The following is a 19,613-nucleotide window of genomic DNA, read 5'->3' on the forward strand; positions in this document are numbered from 1 at the left end:
GGCAGGATAAACAGAAAAGGCTTTCTGGACAATAGATGGTTTGTGCTGTGTTTTGAAGATGCAAAGAGGTAAATGTTTTTAGGACTTGGGGAGAAGATTTCTCAAATAGGGTCAAGGTTTCTCAAGTCAAGAGGTCAAGATAAAAATAAAACAGGACATGTTTTTGGGCCAATAAACATAAATTGAAGTTGTTTTTCTACTCAGTGTATCATTCCCATAGTTATCAGTGTATCATTTCTCATATATATGTATCATGTCCCTCTTTCAAGACTCATCTTAATTCTGCTCCTTCTGTTCTCCAGGTGCACCAGCACACAGTGGTATTTCCTCCTCCCAAATTCCCATTTTTTAACTTACAAATTAAAAGCACCATTTAATTTTTCCTAGATTATATCCTGTTTTTCAGTGTGTATCTTCTTACAAAGTGCATACTCGGGAAAGGTTGTTTGTCCTCTGCCCCAAGTAATATATTGAGTACGCAACCAAATCCTGGTTAAGATTTGGTGGGTAGAGGTTGACAGACGTGCAGGAGGTGGGGACATCTGTGGATATGGATTGAAGTGTGGAGTTGTAGATTCTCTTCCTTGTATGAGTGTTAATGGCTATAAGGTTTTGACTCCCAACTATGTACCAGGCATGATAACTCTTACAGCCATTCTTCTAGGTGGTTACTTTTGTTCTGTTTTCTACAGATGAGTCAACTAAGCAGGGAGAGGTTAAGGAACACACTGGAATTTTGAATACAAGTTGAGTATCCCTAATCCCAAAATCTGAAGTCCGAAGTGCTTCAATATCCGAAACTTTTTGAAGGCTGACATGACTCTCAAAAGAAGTGTTCATTGGAGCATTTCAGATTAGGGATTCTCATCTGCTAAGTGTAATGCAAATATTCCAAAATCTGAAAAAATCTGAAATCTGAAACACTCCTGGTCCAAAGCAGTTTCATCAAGGAATATTCAACCTGTATATCTCTTTGGCTTCCATTGTTCTTATAGTCATCAGAGCACCACACTATGTTACTGGGAAAGAAGATGATGCCGGCAATGACAGCAATAAACATTGATTGTGTTTGTTTTTTTTTAGATGGAATCTTGCTCTGTCACTCAGGCTGTGGTGCAGTGGTGCGATCTCAGCTCACTGCAATCTCTGCCTCCCGGGTTCAAGCAATTGTCCTGCCTCAGCCTCCTGAGTAGCTGGGATTACAGGCACCCACCACCATGCCCGGCTAATTTTTGTATTTTTTTTTTTTTTTTTAGTAGAAATGGAGTTTCACCATGTTGGCCAGGCTGGTCTCAAACTTCTGACCTTGTGATCCGCCCACCTCGGCCTCCCAAAGTGCTGGGATTACAGGCGTGAGCCACCGTGCCTGGCCTGATTGTGTTCTAATGCCAATTACTGTTCTGGGTAATTTATATATATAACTCATTTAATCTCCATAACTCAGTAAGGAAAATGAGGCATAGAGTTGTTAAGTGACTTTATTAAGGTTGTATTAGAATAAGTGGTGGAGTCAAGATTTGAAGCCAAAAAGTCTCATTCTAGAATGCACACTTTTCATTATTATGCTATACTACTTGGCATTGTACACATAGGGACTGGTTGTCTTCCTTAGAACAAGGCATATACCATTTCTTAATTGGGGTAGGAGTGGATTTAAATAAAAATTGGTGATGCAGACTGTTGTTTCCAAATCATATTTAAGACCCTCATTTTTGTCCATGCATATAGCATTTATTGAAAACTTCACTGTGTTATAAGGCTAAGACAGAGTCTGTTCTTTTGAGGGACTTTAAAGTCTAGGACTGGGTCTGGATTTTTTAAATCATGTGGCTTCTAAAGCATTTTAAAGTTCTCACACTACTTGAACTAAACTGAGAAACTGGATTTGACTGGCAGTGTGCTGAAGTCGTGGCTCATGAAAGAAAATTGGTGCAGGTATCTAATGAACCAACCCATACTCAGAAAAAAGGCCTCACTGCCACAAAACCAAAAGATTAAGCAATGAATGTGCACTTTGTATTTCAAATTAAAATAATGTATTTAAGGTTTCTAAAAATAATTCCTACTTGACCTGTTATTTTGGTTAACCTGTATTTTTCCTTAACTAACTTGCCTCAGTGGTACCAGTTATAAGGACAGCTGCTGTGTATCAAACTCAGTGATAACAGGGACAGCTGGTCTGACATCTTAGGTTTTCTTTTTATCTCAGACCATATCCTCCCTCTTCCTTTTTTCACTTCTGTAAAGGTAGTGCTTATAGGCATATTTATAATGGGGAAAGAGGCAGTGAAATCCTTGTGCAGAAACATAGGTAGGCAGTTTTGGGGGCCAGGAGAGAAAGAAAATTCAACACTAAAGGCCACCTCCTAGGACATTTAACTGAACTAAGTATCATTTTTCATATTCTGTTTTTGTCATCTATACATGCAGGGCTATCAGCTCCCAGCTGGATTAAGGTTAGGGATTTGGATCTAGTCAGTAAATGACTTCTGATGAGATTAGAATCATCTCCAAATCCCCATTAAGGAAATAAAAATGTAATCTTATACGTTATAATATGCCCAAAGATTGTTGTCATAATTGAATGACTATCAATTCCTAGGAGTGATGATGTTAAGGTTTGTGGATATGTCTGTTAGAATGTAAGCCACCAGAGGCTCAGAACTTTTTCATCACACCATCCCTACCATCCTAGAATGTTGGCTGCCTCATGTAAGGAATAAGTGTTGAATGAGTAAATGGCTGAAATATCCCTAGAATGAGAAGGGGATTTCATTCATCATCTGTAGCAGGATGGAAATGTTCTTAGATGAAGCCTTGTATGAACTCTCCTACCAACCTTTGACCTTAGGGCTGGACTCACTGGGAAGATTGCATCAGCAACAGGTGAGTTCTTTCCAGCCAGGTATCTCTCCCACTATAGAAGGTGGCACATTTCCCATCCGCTTGTCATAAATGGCTCTTAGAGTCTAGAGGCTCTGAGTGATGTGATGAAAATAAGTGTGTGTGTATGATCCTGGAAGGTTTCAAGGATCAGATTTTTTTTCCAAGTGATCACACCACAAGTGTACAGATCGCTTTGGGCCAACCTCAGAAGGCCGACTAACTGATCTTTTCCTCTTTTCTGTGATATCTTAACCTGAACAGCAGATGTCATATAATTGGGTAAAAGCCAGCACCCGTCCCTGGCTGTTCTCTTATTTGAATGATGAGGGGTCAGAACATGATATCTAAGGCCTTTGATGCTTTTCAAAAATAACAGATGGGAGGTTTCAGTGAAAAATAAAAAGCTAGCAATTTAATTTATACCGAGTAAAGACAAAAATTTCAAAGGAATCTAATCAGATCTAAAAGCATATGACCAGTATTTCACTTTGACTTTAAAGAACAGGTGGATTGAGAAGCTTTGCTGTGGTAAACTTGGTGTTTCAGTGAATTAATGTAACCAAATGATTACTATAAAAATAGCATTCATTAATTACTAGATTTATCCTTTTCAAGGGTGCTAGGGAGGAAAACTAAATTCCCTGTAAAGAAGAACCAGAAAATTTGGTAAAGAGGGTTTTGGAGACCTGATTCTCATGCTACTTAGGAAGCTGGGGATTTAAAATAGATTTTACATAGTTTGGTTGTACGTATTTTTTCTCATCAAGATAGGATATTTGTACTGAAGTTGATTTATCTAGCTTTGCTGCTCAGACTTTTAAGAGGCAATGCATCTTTTAGTATTGCGGGGTGATGGTGGGGAGGCTGTGGGTGTAGCACCAGACTTGAAGCTAATTTGAAATCCCAAGTAGTAGACAGCATCTGACCAATGAAATGCCTTCTTAGCATCCAGTGTGAACTGGCAGGGTGATCATATTGATGATCATAATTAATTTATTATACAGTCAAGGACACTTTTGAGATAGAAAGGAGGCACTATTTCCAATTATGCCCAGACAACAGGTGAAAACTGGAGCTGTCCCAGGACATGGGGTCACCCAAAACTGAATGTGCAACAGAATTACCTGGAGGGCTTGTTAAAAGAGATTGCTGGGTTCCACCCCCATTGTTTCTGATTCTGTAGGTTTGGGGTCAATAATTTGCCTGTCTAACAAGCTCACTGGTGATGTTGATTCAGCTGGTCTAGTATCTACACTTTGAGATCCACTGCTCTACCCAAACAAACTTGGCACTCTTGTACTAATATAATTTTCAGTTAAAGGAAACTCTCCTTATTGTCCATCATCCTCCACTAGACAGCCTTCTGCAGGTGAGGATGCTCATGACGATGGCAGAATATGCTTGTGTTGGTGTCAGCCTACCTCCTGGACTGGTCTGTTTTTGGTATTCTAGAGACTGCTCACACTGGGAGGCTGAAACAGCTCACTTGTGATGGACCTAACTTCTAAGGAAATCCTGGAGCCAAATGGAATAAACCTGATGAGTTCTGAGTTCTTAGAGCCTTAGGCTTAGGGAAGGCTCAACATCTAAATTCACTCAGAAGCACTTTATAGAGTGAACGTTCTTCTAGGGAACAGTATTCTTCTTCTGTTCAGCACTTTAGAAGCATCATAGGTGGCCTTGCTCAGGATAGTCACACCCTCTGTACCTGCTTCAACTGTGAAGTGGGCACTGTAACACTTTAGGAAATTATACTTCTTTCTCTGCACCCTGCCCACTTCCCCTGTGTCTTCATGCTTTGAGTACCTTGGAATCTCCCCACTGTTTTTTTTTTTTTTTTTTTTTTTTTTTGAGATAGGGTCTCACTCTCTCACCCAGACTGGAGTGCAGTGGCCCGATCTCAGCTCACCGCAACCTCTGCCTCCCAGGCTCAAGCGATTCTCCTGCCTCAGCCTCCTGAGTAGCTGGGATTACAAGCATGCACCACTACTGCCCGGCTAATTTTTGTATTTTTAGTGGAGATAGGGGTTTCACCATGTTGGCCAGGCTGGTCTTGAACTCCTGACCTCAAATGATCCACTCACCTTGGCTTCACAAAGTGCTGGGATTACAGGTGTGAGCCACCATGCCTGGCCTCCCTGTTTTTCTTTTTTTTTCCAGACATGGCAATATAGAATTCATTCATATATACCAGTGTGTTAATTGTGTGCACACAATTGTATGCATGTTTGTATATATAGTGTTCATAAATTTTATCGAAATACAAAATTCATTGCATATTTACAAATCATAAAATATGCCATTTTGGTATTTTCTGAGTGCATTGTTTTCTTTTTAACTCAATGGCTAGGTTTTTTTTAGTGCTAAAACTGATTATCAAGTTTGTATGTTTTAGAAAGATGAATATGCTATTTTACTAGTGTGATCTTTGATTCATTTTCTCTGTAGGATTGATTGTCCTTGGTTAACAAAAATATGTGTAGACAAGATGGATTGCATGGGCTTGGTTGAATAAGCTGACATTGTGGGTCTGTGCTAATTCTCCTGAATGTAATTTAATTTATAATGTTTAAAGAATTGTAAGTAGTTTAGTTGATTAGTCATAGACTATAAATAAGTAGCATATGAACTCAAATATTTGCTATGCATAGGACAGATATTTTTGTGATTTACAATTTAAAGGCATTTTATTTTAGTAGGTGTTAATGGGGTTAACTTATCCTAATAATGACAAAGATAAAAACTTTTACGTATATGTGTATGTACAAGTAAATGCAACTGTATATCTGTACACATATGCAATTGCAAACAAAAACATACTGACCTAAGTATTATGCTAATCGATTTTGTAGTTTTGAGAAGCAATTTTAATACACATTTACGAGCTTTTGAAATGTTTGTCCTGGATGAATACCTTTTAAACATTTTCTTTGATATCTCTTCATCACAGATATATTTTGACAGCCACGACTGGAAATCCTAAATCATAAATGATAATATTTCAGTATTGGATCCCCATGTTAGCATGGGGAAATATATTAATATGCCAATTATAGTTGTCAAACAAAAAATAACCTACTGAGAAAAATGTGAGTGGCAATGGTTCAGCGTTCCTCAGCTTTGTTGCTGCCCAGCTCAGCAGTCTTTTCTGTTCCCATGTACCATTCACATACACGCAAGTCGTTTCATGGAAAAGCTGTTTTCTTACCTGCGTCTAGGCCTTCATCTGTTAGAGTCACGCTTCACTCATTTTGAAATACCTCTCAATGTAGGCTCCAAGGTAACACTGTTACAGAGTTCTTGCTCATCTTCAACTATGGATGAAAATCAGGAACTTGACAGAAACCACAAGATAGTGGGTCCCTCTGCTGCTGTGGTCAGATAGAATTTATTGAAGACTGGGACATGGAAACAAAGAGGAAGGAAGAGACGTTTTAATCTCTGTGGGTGTCAGGCTGACTTCTGAGCTAGTTCCTTTCCTCCAGTAATGCAAAAACAGTCCTGCGTTTTTATTTCTCCTCCTCCTTTTCCCAACATCCCTACATCATCTGATGCACAGCCAGGCAACAACCTGTTTTCTTTTCTAACCTTTGCCATTGTCAAATTCAACATGTGGTATGAGGTGGAGAACTGATGTGTAAGATATGATTCTTTCTGAAGCACCCTCAGAGAAAATTGTCAGCAGCTTCACAGTATAACATGCAGAGATGGGTAGTTGGAGCTACCTGGAAATGCGAAATTAACAGAATAAAGAAGTATTTTGACACCAATGTCGACATATTCTAGATAAGAGGTGTTGCATTGTCATTTTTCCCACATGAATTTTCCCATATTTGAACATTACTGATAAATAGATCACAAGTAGGACTTCAGATAAACTCCTCGTGTGTTAACATTTTGGTGTTTGTGCTGTGTTACTATTTTGAAAGTCTTCATATTTTTAGTTCCTTTCAGGCTCTGTAATATAATTGGTGATGTCCTGCAGTGCTCCACTGTCTGTCCCATTGACTATTAGTGCCATTAGATTTGGAAGTTCTCAGAAGATGGCTACAAAGTCCTCTTCAAAGTGTGTAACTCAGAACCAGAAAGAAAGAAGACAAGGGGCTGAAAAGCTTACTTTATAAGGCTCCTGCATTTTAATTGTATTTACTTAGGCTGTTCCATTGCCAAATTATGGGTAACAACTAGTGAAGTTAAGCTTGCCTTAAAAACGTAACTATACATTTACAGTTATAATAATTATAACTGGCTTACGACATGCCAGTTACTATTCTAGTTGCTTTATATGTACTTGCTATGTAGGAGGCAGTGTTCTGGACGTTGGAGATGGAGTAGTGACTAACACATACCCAAACAGTTATTTCCCTCATGAAGAGTATTTTCTTACTTTCTGTCTCACAGACTTACTAGTCACTATTGATCCTTGGCAAAGACCTGTAAGACACAGAGCTTGTTTAGAGAAGTTCCCCATTTCTCCCTGCCAGAGGGACTCTTCTTCAGACCCCCAGAGGGCCCCAATAGTCCTCACTGATGCTTTGATTGAGGGGCTAAGAATACTGATGTGCATAGAGAGGCTTGTTAGCTTCAGCTGCAGTGACATCTGGTGGGTAAATAAACTTAAGGACAAGTGGAGGTTAGGAGGAGCTGCTAGAGCCTGGTTATTACCAGGGTGCATTGCAGAGTCCTCCAGATGTAAACATTTTGCTGATTAAATGGATGATTTGGATGAACAGTATCTCTAAGCTGCAACTCTTAAGACTTCCCTGATTTATTGCAGGAGATGCTGTTTACTCTGACCGTCTCAAAAACACCCATTAATTGTTCCAGGTCCCTTTTGTGCTTCTTGACTTCCCCGTGGGGTGTTCCACATACATGTTATTGAGTATGACTGGGGAGAACATGGTAATTTCTTTGACTGGAGCTGCTTGCTTTCCTCTTAATGCCAGGAGTTGCAAAGTCCAAGGCCAAAAGGATAGCCCTTCAGGTGGTCCCCTCATGGCAGGTGGTACAAATGGGTTGGACTCTATGTAAATAGACACTTGGGAGTAGAGGGATTATGGAGAAATGGAGAGCTAAAGGGCCCACCCAGGGGGTCAGTTGTGTCTGGAAGCTTGCCAGAGTCATGGGCCTCATCTTGGGATGAGCCAGTGTCTTCAGAACATTAAACGCTGATTTGCATGTACTGTTCTAAACACTCTGTCTGTTTTAACTTGATTACTCACAATGACCCCATGAGTAAAGTAGGTCTGTCTACTACTTCTTCCCCACCTTTTTCTTAATAGACAAGGAAACTGAGGCATGGAGATGTTACATCAGGTCGCTGGAGCTGGGCAGAGCCTGGAGCCTGTGCACTGCTACTGCCTTTATGTGTCTCCTCTGATTTCATTTGTTGGTGTCTAAATCGAATACCTTACAAACCAGTGTAGACCTGATACCCTGTGGGCTAAAACAAAACCTGACTGTGCACTGTATTGGGCTTGTGAGCAGTCAGCTTGTGACCTCTGTTCTGTGGTTTTATTGGCACGTAGCAGGACAAGGATGGTGAGGGGTGGGGAGGGGGCAGACAGCCAGACACTTGAAAGCTCATCTGGAAGGATTGGATCGTCTCAAATGCACATACTCATACACTTGATTGAAGCGTACTCTGTCCCTACTAGATCCTTTCACAGCTAAAACACCTGGCAACCCTTGGAGAAGTAACTATTCTTTTTTTTTACAAGTAAGAAAATAGAGCCTCAGAAAATTTAACTAACAGTTATTTAAGCTAGAAAGTAGCAGGACTGGACTTTGAAGTAGTCTTTAGGTTGTGCTGGACATTTTGTGGATATACTGAAATCACAGTTGAGCTTGTACACGTTTTCTTTTATTAGAATTGGAAGTAAGTATTAATGTTTGAAAAAATATTTTAGCCTGACAGACAATATTTATTCTATCTTCATATGTTTTTGAAATTAGATATTTTAGGCTGGGCGCGGTGGCTCACGCCTGTAATCTCAGCACGTCGGGAGGCGGGGGCAGGCAGGTCACAAGGTCAGGAGCTCCCGACCAGCCTGACCAACATGGTGAAACCCTATCGCTACCAAAAATACAAAAAAAAAAAAAAAAAGTTAGCTGGGTGTGGTGGAGTTCGCCTGTGATCCCAGCTGCTCAGGAGGCTGAGGCAGGAGAATCACTTGAACCCAGGAGGTGGAAGCTGCAGTGAGCTGAGATCGCACCACTGTACTTCACCCTAGGCAACAGAGTGAGACTCCGTCTCAAAAAAAATAAATAAAAGATATTTTATTATGACTTTTAGCAACATAGGTAATGACTGTTTTCAACACTAGAGACCAGGCATAATTACAACATAGCCAATAACGACATTATAATTAAAATAATAGAAGGTCTGGTCCTTGTGTGCAAGAATCTTTTAAAAAACAAAATCTAAAATAGTCAATATTTTCCTTTTATCTGTGGTGTTTTGATTTATGCTAAATAGTTCTGAATTCCCATTTCCTTTTGTGGAATCCTAAGATTAAAGTACTGTGATTTCCTCCTGACTAATCTTTTTCTCAGAGCCCTCAATATACCCCTGATATGACAACCACCCCTAGCCCATCCTACGTGCTCAGACATTCTTCAATACCATTTCCAGGCAGGACTCTGCCTTATTAGTAATAGGACTGGTTATATATAAACATCCCTTGTGTATTCATACTACAAATAGAATGAGTTTAACACACGTAATCCCCAAATATGTCTGTAACTGTTTCCAGTCAGTTTCTATCCAGCCCGTCATCAACTGCGCATAAATAGCTGGCTGGCTTACATCTTGATTCCATAAATGTCCTATTTTGCTCCTTACCCCAGAATTCAACTATGCATAATTGTTACCATAAGTCTTTTGAAATCATTTTTCTTTAAGTACGGACACAACTTCATTGTTACTGCCCTTCCCCTGCCTTTCCCTGGTTGCTTTATTGAGCATAGTGAGTAAGACACCAGCGCACCCGGCCTCGTCCCCACTTGCTCCCTTGGAGACTTGTTCATGTGAGCCCTGTATAGACCTTATTCTTTTTCGTAGCTTTGTAGTATTCCATAATTTGTTTAATCAGTACCTATTGATGGATTTTCAGATAAATATGAACATTTTCAATGAATTTATTTTAACCATAGCAGATATTTGCTGGGTTATATAATTTAGTTTTTTTTAGATGTTTTTTTTTTTTTTCTGGCAAGTTATTTATAATTGTGCATGTGTTTTGTATGTGTTGGGGGGCATGGCTGCCAAAAAGATTTCACCGGATGTTGAGAAAGATGTTGACATAAGAATACAGAGGATTTTGGTAAAGGCCCGGTGTAAGCACTTTATGAAAGTACAGTGTACAAGGATATTTAAAGGAAGCATATTTGGAAATCGTCCTCTATAGGGTCTCTGAAGGAACTGGCATCCAAAATGCTTCTTGTTGGATGGCTCTTTTACTTGTAGAATGGGGGTGAAATTCAACTTGGTACTGTATTAAAAGAATGATATGAGCCGAGGTTTAATGTTAGGAAAGCCAGCAATAGTGGAGCAGCGCGTAATGTGGGGGATCCAAAATGTCATGCTCAGGACTTCCTAATTTAGTGTGCCATAAAGTTTTTGAGCTTTGTAGTAAAATGATTGAAAAAGTGTTTTGAAAAAATGTAATCTGAGGAAAACATTGAATGCAGATATGCCTTTCTATGTTTCTCTATGTGAAGCATTCAGTTCTACCAGCTTGTTGATTTAGAGTAGTGGAGAAAGGGGGCAGAAATTATATCATTAAAATGTGATATAAGTCACTGCATTATAAAATAATGCCTTTTTGTTAAACCTCTTCCAGTGAATGACAGGACATGGGACTTCACTGGCAATTGTGCACTTGCCTTCATCTGAGAATTACAATGGAGAAACAAATGCCTGGTACAATATCACCCGCTTCTGGTAGATTGAAAGAAGTAACAGTTTTAAAAAAATTAATAGGTTCAATTTGTACATATATTATAGGCAGTTCACAAAACCTCACTTTGGTATGGATACTAACATTGAGTCATGGTTGATTGTCTAATCCCAATTAGTTGAAGTGTGCAAACTGATTTTCTGTATTGCTAGCATTAGATTGGATTTAAATCTTGAAAATCAGAAGGACTGAATCTCGGTTGATGTTAGCAAAGAATCAGAATTTAGAACTTTGTTACAAAAACAAAAACTTTTGTATGTGTATTTTCTCTTTTCAGTATTTTTTTTTGGAAAGATGCTGAGGAAGCAGACGAAAGCATTTTCTTTTTCACCTTGAGGTCTCACAAATGTGTCATCTCTCATTATCTTCCTTTTGTTCCCATTTGCTTGCAAGACTCATCACGTCTTTGGACATGTCCCTAATACCTCAGTGTTCTCATTATTCTTCTGATATGGCCTGTGTGTCTGTTTCATGCCTGGCTGTCCTTGCTGGCTTTGTTTTGTACCCATGGTGTTCACTACCATAGTACGTGCTTAGAAGTATTTGTTAATTGAATATCTGTAACCAAAATATGGGGAATACAGAGAATATTCTCCAACTCTGTGCTCTGGTTCTGCAAGTAAAGATAAATTAGATAATGGAAATCATCTGAGAACAATGACTATGTTTTTTTTTTTTTTTTTTTTTTTTTTTGAGATGGAGTCCCGCTCAGTCGCCCAGGCTGGAGTGCAGTGGCGCAATCTCGGCTCACTGCAAGCTCCGCCTCCCGGGTTCACGCCATTCTCCTGCCTCAGCCTCTCCGAGTAGCTGGGACTACAGGTGCCCGCCACCACGCCTGGCTAATTTTTTTGTATTTTTAGTAGAGATGGGGTTTCACCGTGGTCTCGATCTCCTGACCTCGTGATCCGCCCGCCTCGGCCTCCCAAAGTGCTGGGATTACAAGCGTGAGCCACCGTGCCTGGCCGACTATGAATATTTTAAATAATATTATCCCAAGTGTATTAAATCATCTAATCACTTGTAGTTGTACTCTTTTGAACCCGTTTTGTAGATGTCTGAATCCCTGACCTGCATAATGATTCAACTTAGGACAGGTAACTAAGAGGATGACGTGCTGCTTTATCAGACAGTTTATTTACTCAGTACCCTAACTGCCCAGCTTTTTAATACAGTAATAGAACAAGTTAGGAAAACAGGCCTTGGGAAGTCGCTGAGTGAGCTGGAATGAAACTTAACGAATGTAGGAACATACTTCGTTTTTGTCAGATAAACTTTCCCACAGTTGTTCTGATAAACAGTGCTGCTTGTCATCCTGCCACAATGTGTGGGAGGAGCATGGCCTCAGTAAGTTTAAGGAAAGATTTGTGGTGTTGACTTTTCAGGGAACTTGACTGAGGGTTAACTGAAATCAAAGGAAGTGCTGTGGGTGATCATATGTAGAGTTTTGTTTGTTTGTTTGTTTTCTACCCAAAGAATAAGCCGCACCTGAAATTATGTAGGTCAGTCATCTCTGCCCAGCAAATGATTTTAGCTAAGCACACTTATTTTTATTTCTGGGTTGTGGGAGGGTTATGTGGTTATCTTGGTAATTTAATTTCCTTGGTGGCCTGACTAGAATTGTGGTTTTAGGCAATTAATGCTGTAGAGAGCTGCATATCTTTATAATTAATAATTTGAGCACAACAGTTATTCTTAGGCTACTATGTATGGACCAGTTAGTTTAATCAGAATGAAGAATCAGGCCAAAGTTTTTTTTTTTTGTTGGTTTGTTTGTTTGTTTTTTTTTTTTTGAGACAGAGTTTTCGCCCTTGTTGCCCAGGCTGGAGTGCAATGGCGTGATCTCAGCTCACCACAACCTCCGCCTCCCGGGTTCAAGTGATTCTCCTGCCTCAGCCTCCCAAGTAGCTGGGATTTCAGGCATGCACCACCACACCTGGCTAATTTTGTATTTTTAGTAGCGACAGAGTTTCTCTATGTTGGTCAGGCTGGTCTCGAACTCCCGACCTCAGGTGATCCACCCACCCTGGCCTCCCAAAGTGCTGGGATTGAAGGCGTGAGCCACTGTGCCCAGCCCAAAATTTTATATTTAGTCTTTGAATGAGCCATTTAAGGAACAGCTGTGCTGGTTACCCTTGTCTAGTTCTTAGTGGTCATGAGGTGGTGCTATGGTCTGAATGTTTGTGTCTCTCTAATATTTATGTGTTGATAAAAAGAAACAAAATAATGGCATTTGCAGTAAGCTGGATGGAGTTAGAGATCATTATTCTTAATGAAGTAACTCAGGAATGGAAAACCAAGCATATGTTCTCACTTACAAGTGGGAGCTTAGCTATGAGGATACAAAGGCATAAGAATAATACAGTGGACTGGCCAGACGTGGTGGCTCACGCCTGTAATCCCAGCACTTTGGGAGGCTGAGGCAGGCGGATCACAAGGTCAGGAGATCAAGACCATTCTGGCTAACACGGTGAAACCCCGTCTCTACTAAGACATACAGAAAATTAGCCGGGCGTGGTGGCGGGTGCCTGTAGTCCCAGCTACTCGGGAGGCCGAGGCAGGAGGAGAATGGTGTGAACCCGGAAGGCGGAGCTTGCAGCGAGCAGAGATTGCACCACTGCACTCCAGCCTGGGTGACAGAGCGAGACTCTGTCTCAAAGAAAAAGAAAAAAGAGTAATACAGTGGACTTTGGGGACTTGGGAAAGGATGGGAGGGGAGCCAGGGATAAAAGACTACACATTGGGTACATTGTACACTGCTCAGGTGATGGATGCACCAAAATCTCAAAAATCACCTCTAAAGAACTTCTCCATGTAACCAAGCACCACCTGTTCCCCAAAAACCTATTGAAATAAAAAAAAAAATAAAAGATAAAAACATGTTGAAATCTAATCCCCAATGTGTTGGTATTAAGAGGTGGGGCCTTTGGGAGGTGACTAGGCCATGAGGGTAGAGCCCTTGTGAGTGGGATCAGTGATTGTATAAAAGAGGCCCTTTGACCTTCTGCCATGTAAGGATACAGGGCACCATCCATGAGGAATAGGTCCTCACCTCACACGGAATCCGTTGGCTCCTTGATCGTGGACTTCCCAGCTTTCAGTACTGTGAGCAAGACATTTCTGTTGTTTATAAATTACTCAGTTTAAAGTATTTTGTTACAGCAGCAGGAATGAACTAAGAGAGGTGAGTTGTATGATGGTGTGTGGTTATGATAGGAGGATTTATTCAGAGCCCACCTTCTACTTGATTGGGCTTTGCAATCATCAGTCTCTCTCAGGAGAATCATAGACTTCCTGTGATCCCGCTGTTGTAGTTAGAGTACTCTGTGCCCTCACATGGCTCTACCTCCTGATCAGCTTTTCATTTAGTTGTGGTCTGCAGGGAGACCAGTGCCTTGGAAAGACAAATATAGTGTCTGTCGCTAAAGGTCTCTTGAAATCAATACAGAACATAAATTTTGTACCTACCAGTCCATAGTGTTAGGAAAGATTTGTTTTGCTTTGGAGTCAAGAAAAAATATAAATTAGAATTTAGATTATTTCTTCTGCAAGCAAAAGCAAATATTCAAATTGGATGGGCTGTGTTCCTTCTTGTGGTGTTAAGCAAAAAACTTCAAGCAACAGGCACTAACTCAGAAAACTGTTCTCCATGTTCCTAGGAAGCATCCATGAGAGATTTTTGTTGAATAGCTGCTAATCCAGCATCCAGGGGTTCACAGTTTGTGTTAGCTCCATGGAAGAAGCTTCACAGGAGGGGGAGCTTCTCATTGATGAAACGGCTGGAGTTCTTTTTCCTTTTTTCGTGGAGTTCTTTTTCCTTAAGCTGCTTGTTTTATTAGGTAATGCTATCCTAACATAGACATATTTTCCTATGTGTTGTGAACATAGGGGCATATATTCTTGTTTGCCCACACAGTCCCAGTTGAAACCTGCTGTGCCAGCTCAGCAAGTAACACTTTCACTCTCAAAAGTGTCCTGGTTTTGACAATAAATTACACGAGCCATTCTAATTTATAATTATAAGGGAATAAAATGATAAAAAGTGTATGATTGACTGGCTTAAACTAATGTTCTCATAGTTAGATGTTGTCTGTTATGCTTATTAATCAGTTTTTTCAGGCTTTAGTTGAGAGGGCTTCCCAGCTTCAACCCAAGCCTTAGAAAGTTACTTCTTCATCTCTAATTAGGGGCAATGCTAGTACTTCCTTATGGGTTTGTTTTGGGGATTAAATGGGTCAATACAAGTCGGGTGCAGGTATGCAGGGAGTGCTCAGTAGACATTAGGTATTTTAATATTATTAGAAAATAATCAGTCAATGTTAAAAGTTCTAGAAAAGAGTATGCAAAAGACTGGCAAGGAGCAGAAAAATCAAGACCTCAAGTAGTATTGCCATCACTGTAAATCATGGCGTTTATTTTTCCTCTCTCAGATGGCACAAAGTAAGAGGTGGGATCCAGGTCTGCCCACCTCCAAAATCCTTTCTTATCCATGAGACCAGACATGCTACCACTGGGGTTGAGCTACAGTGGGTACCAGGCCAGGCAGGGCAGAGACCTGCCTTGTCTATTTCTGGGGGTGGAGTGACAGGATTTGGTAAAAGGTTGTTAATGAGAATGAAGAAAAGAGGGCACTCAGATTTTCAGTTCAGGGGCCTGGGTATATGATGGTATTGTTAAATGAGTTCAAGGGTAAGGGGCCTCCTTGGATGGGGTGGAGACAGAAAGTGTTGCAGTCCTGGTGACAGCATGGACTTTGTAGTCAGATCCCGGAGCTTCAAAACCTGCCACCATCACTTCACTTCCTAGCTAGGTGTGCCTTGGTTTCTTCATCTGTAATAGGACATCTACTACATAAGGTTCTTGTGGTGATTTAAAGGTTTATTAAAAAGTAAAGCATGTAGGACAGCGACTGATGAGCACTATGTAAGATTTGATCATTATCACTATTTTTAACTTGCCGCTTTAGGGGTTTCTATGGGAAGTATATCTATATATCTATAGTTATCTTTCAAATGGCATTTGTACAAAACTTCAAAGCAGGCATCTATTGAAGCTTTTTAATAAACTTTATAGAAATCATTGCTTTCTTTTTTTACCATTTTTGTGATTAATAGAAGCGGCCCAGAAAAAGTTTACCCTTTATTTATTAATACTCTATCCCTTCCCAAATTTGGTTGGTACCTACTGATATCTAGAGGTCTGGGTTTCCATATTGCTTGAAACCTTGGTCATATTCTTCTCTCTTTCCACAAATGGCTCAGGAATCCAAATCAGGGTTCTCAATGTAGGCATTACTGCCCCAGAGAGTATTTGTTGATTTCAGGATCTTTTCTTGTTGTCCCCATGTTCAGTGGCTGGGGCCATGAATGCTTTATAGCATGCAAAGTATGAGGCACAATTCTTACACAGTGAAGAATTGTCCCGTGCTGCTGATAGGAGTGACCCATTAACTTTCCCATGGGTGAAAAACTTGTTCATCAATATCTGAGCCTATAATTTAAGTCTGTTTTACATATAAACAAATTTTGTCTGGTTTAATATACAGCAGCCTAATTTTTCCAAGTATGTAGCTACTGTCTACTAAATAGTTTATTTGGAATCTTGTCAAGAATTATTTATTTTGGAGATCCACATCACTAATGGTAATAATATAAGTTATGTTTGGGTCACAAATATTTGTATCTGTTAAAATTCACATAATTAAATGTATAGATCCAAGCATTTGACCACTTCATGTTGAATAAATGAATGACATTATTTCAAATCATTGTGCCTAAGCATTTACATGTTACATTACATGTCACTATATATTTTTGTCTCTGTTTTTCCTTTGAATTATGATTATGGTTACATATACACTTATAGGCAGGCAGTCCTTGATTTCACAGTTCTGACATATATTTGAGTTATCATGATTTAGTTAAATAATACCAGTCTCCCAGCAACAGTCCAAATTTTAGTTACCACATTATATTAACTGTAAGTAGTTGCATAAAGTACAAACTTAATTGATAGCTCTCTAGTTCACAGATTGTCATGTAAATAACATACAGGAGTGGCCCATCATCTCACTTCTTTCAAAGTCTGTTGGAGATTGGTCACTGCACATCTGGTATTCAGTTCATGCACAGGTGGCAGCAAAGTGTGTAGTTGTGTTGCCTCCTTGTTTGCCAGTAATAAACTCCATGACATTTTACAAAAAGAGATATTTGAAAGAGAGTATACCAACAAAAATTAAAGTTCAGGAGAGAAATGAAAAGTGATAATATAGGAAGTGAAATTTGAATCACAGGCATATGGAATTACAAAAGAAATAGCTAACCAGGGGAAGGTTAAACCTCTGTAATATGCTGTTAGATGAACTTAGTGAAGGCAAAGTTGTTAACATCTACAATGAACGGATGAGATATCCCAGAGTAAGTGAGGCTGACAAGAAACTTCACAATTAAGGAATTTTTGAAATATTTCATGATGTGGAAAGCACAAAGGATAAAGTGTTGGAAGTTAACTCATACTTGCAAAGGAACAGGACAATTCTATAAAGCATAGAAAAAGATATTCACTCTGTATTATAAGTTATATACTGAGAAGTCAAGAACTATTCAAAGACATATGATATGTTCAGGTTTTTTGCAAAATACATAGAGGTAATTCATCGTTGGGTAATTGACAGATGGCTTTCTATGTTATGAAAGATATTTTGCTTTAGGCTAGCAGTAACCATCTTAAGCATTGGATATAGCTTTTTAAGACTGTTTAAAAACTATCATGGCTTAAGGGGCTGATTTACATTCTTTATGCTAAACTTGTTAGCCTCAATTATACATGCTATGTGTTTGTCTGCATATATATTTATGTAAATGTGTCCAGAATGTTGGAAAGTCTTGCATGTAACATTTAAACCTATACCTAGACTTGGAGACCCTGGGGAACCTAGTATCTATTTGCAGATTCTTGTTCATAGGCTGATTAAATCAGATGTATGGTTCAATTCTAGGAGTTTCTGGGGAGTCTGTCCAGACTACAACCACTGAATTTTCTCGAACATAATTCTTTTTTTTTTTTAAAGACGGAGTCTTGCTCTGTCACGCGGGCTGGAGTGCAGTGGTGTGATCTCGGCTCACTGCAACCTCTGCCTCCCGGGTTCACCCCGGTTCGAGCAGTTCTCCTGCTTCAGCCTCCTGAATAACTGGGATTACAGGTGCATGCCACCATGCCTGGGTAATTTTTGTATTCTTTTAGTAGAGACGGGGTTTCACCATGTTGGCCAGGATGGTTTTGAACTCCTGACCTTGTGATCCGCCCACCTTGGCCTCCCAGAGTGCTGGGATTACAGGCATGAGCCACCACTTCCAACCGTACGCTAACATAATTCAAAGAGAGGTTGGCCAGTTTACTTTTATTAAGAATGTTTGCCTAAACTGAAATGAAAGGAATTTCCAATTTAATTCTGTATCTTGAGTTTCCAGCTAAGGAGAAAAAGAGATGTGTGTCTCTAAGGATGACATTTTTTTTAATCATTTTTATAATTTTAGATGATTTCCTTTCATTGTGGCATATAAGAAAACTTTAAGAGTATTCAAAATGAAAGTTGCATTGAAAATGAATCTTATGAGTTTCTTGATAAATTGATGGAAAATTTTATTTGACACTGATAGTCTCACTCCTCCCTGTTCAATTCTAATGATTGAATTTTGTGTACTTTTGAAACTATAAATTATACATTTTTAAAATTTTTCTGTAAGTTAATTTAGAAAGAACAGTGTATTTGTAGCTTTTTCCCATGAAATTCATGTTATTACAGCCTTGTTTTTTTTTTTACATCTGTAACAAAACTTCTTGACAGCATTAATTATTCTCGTCAAGCATTTCCATATTACATTGAACTAGGCAGCTGCAGGATACACATATGTATACATTAGCATTAATAAGGATGTTTAAAGGAAACCTGTAGCAAAGTGCTAGGCTGTGTTACTGTGAATTGGAATGCTGTATATAGGACAAAAATTGAATTATCTTCACCTGTTTTGTGAATTTTACCACTAGATGGTGATAGAGGACTGGAGAATGTGCTGAATTCTGCATCTACTATGATACTTGTATTATGTTGAAAATCAAAAATGTTTGTTCTTAAGTATTTAATTTTAGAAGTCATTTAGGGGTATCCAGAGATTCTTTTATGTATCATGCTGAGCACAGTATCTTTTTATATGGCATGTGCTTAGTATTTATTGATAATTGGCTTCTTGTGGTGTTTAGTCTGGGGGCAGTCTTTATAAGATTTAAATGGTTCCTAAGCTTTATTTTGTCCTTTTTTTTTTTTTTCCTAGTATATCACATTTCCTCATGGTGGTCATTACTTTTTTTTATGTTTAAGCTGTACTCTTTTGTTTGCATGCGTGCACACACACAAAATTTTGACTTGAGTATTTAAATTTATGCATTCCCCTAGGCACCATTCTCTTGAAACTATGTTTGAGAAACAAAATACTATCATACTATTTCAAATTGAGGATAAAATATTTATGAAGTGGTTAATGAATATAACAGTCAGTAACACACACATTGAAAGATTTTGTACAAGATGAGTTTCTCTGAATGTCAGTTTTATGAAGAATAGAAAATTTCCTTTTGGAAATTCTGTGAATATGTTTCTTTTCTGCATAAAAGGAAGAATAAATACACTATTTGTTGCTTTCTGGAAGGATTCTGAAATATTGAATGTAATCCAAAAGCCCTAAGTAAGAAATTTTGGATTTCAAATTTTAG

General features: G+C 39.1%; 2 protein-coding genes across 7 annotated transcripts in view; one reads left to right on the plus strand and one right to left on the minus strand.

The window, feature by feature from the left end:
• P2RY14 (purinergic receptor P2Y14) overlaps positions 1–6,484 on the minus strand; it is a 51,649-nt gene extending 45,165 nt beyond the window's left edge. Inside the window, exon 1 of the mRNA XM_030822730.1 lies at positions 6,095–6,484. The gene's annotated coding sequence lies outside the window, so the exon portion shown is untranslated. The remainder of the gene's footprint in view (positions 1–6,094) is intronic.
• MED12L (mediator complex subunit 12L) overlaps positions 1–19,613 on the plus strand; it is a 334,555-nt gene that overhangs the window by 170,663 nt on the left and 144,279 nt on the right. The gene's annotated exons all lie outside the window — the stretch shown is intronic.

The sequence above is a fragment of the Nomascus leucogenys genome, chromosome 11 (assembly GCF_006542625.1).
Source record: "Nomascus leucogenys isolate Asia chromosome 11, Asia_NLE_v1, whole genome shotgun sequence".
Classification (NCBI taxonomy): domain Eukaryota; kingdom Metazoa; phylum Chordata; class Mammalia; order Primates; family Hylobatidae; genus Nomascus; species Nomascus leucogenys.